The sequence below is a fragment of the Etheostoma spectabile genome, chromosome 7, assembly GCF_008692095.1.
Source record: "Etheostoma spectabile isolate EspeVRDwgs_2016 chromosome 7, UIUC_Espe_1.0, whole genome shotgun sequence".
Lineage (NCBI taxonomy): Eukaryota > Metazoa > Chordata > Actinopteri > Perciformes > Percidae > Etheostoma > Etheostoma spectabile.
This window is the reverse complement of record NC_045739.1, coordinates 7,680,704-7,681,599: the sequence shown is the minus strand read 5'-3', so window position 1 is coordinate 7,681,599 and position 896 is coordinate 7,680,704. Positions and strand designations below refer to the sequence as shown.

The following is an 896-nucleotide window of genomic DNA, read 5'->3' as shown; positions in this document are numbered from 1 at the left end:
AGACCTAATCAAAACATAACAGTAGGAAGGGAGTCTGCAGCTTACCAATAAGGCATACAAAAACAGACATACACAAACAAACAAACAAACAAACAAACAAAAGACATTGACAGAGAGATGGACATAAGACTTACGGGACCAAACACATGTACAGATAGAAGTAAGGAGGCTAACGCACAAGTCTACAGCATGGATTTCAAGGATTCAGCAATGTTGAGCAAAGAGTCCAAAGTCTTTTGTGATGCTCCATTTATGCGTGCCGTAGAGAGCTCCATATACAGTATATGTATGACATCCAAAAAGGAAAGGGTCCATTTACGAATAGACAAGTCATGAAGTGCTTTCCAACTTGATGCAGTCGTTTTCTTAGCAGCTGTAATTTTTGAGAGTTGAAGGGCTGGCAAATCATTCAGAATCATAACACTTATAGTATCAGGTAAAATATCATTAATCAAGCCAGATATTTGGATACAGAACTGACCAACAGAAGAGCAATCCCAGATCATTTGAAGATATGTACCTTGAGCTTTTAGTGGGCAAAAGTGCATAAAGAACTGTTAATTAGCTCCATGTGATGCATTTTCACAGGGTGAGATATGTCCTATGAAGGAAATTGTAGTGAATCTATGATGGTCTAGATTGCGTGATACTTCTGGAATGTTAGCCCATACATCATGCTAGTTAAAATTGATGCTCAGCCCTGGGAACTCGTGTACCCAGATCCTCTAAATAGGAAGGCCAGAGCGGCCAGATATCACCAAGAACTGATAAATCCTCTATACCATATCACAGGTTTTTGGCTGCTCAGTAAATAGTTTCCGGATAGAATGGATGGACAAAGGCCTCTGCCAGGGGACACTGTGTGCCTTGAGTGCTGATCTTAATTGAAGGTAAAA

The 896-nt window shown here is 40.1% G+C and overlaps 1 protein-coding gene across 4 annotated transcripts in view; it reads left to right on the top strand.

Moving 5' to 3' along the window:
• ggt7 (gamma-glutamyltransferase 7) overlaps positions 1-896 on the top strand; it is an 11,896-nt gene that overhangs the window by 2,017 nt on the left and 8,983 nt on the right. The gene's annotated exons all lie outside the window — the stretch shown is intronic.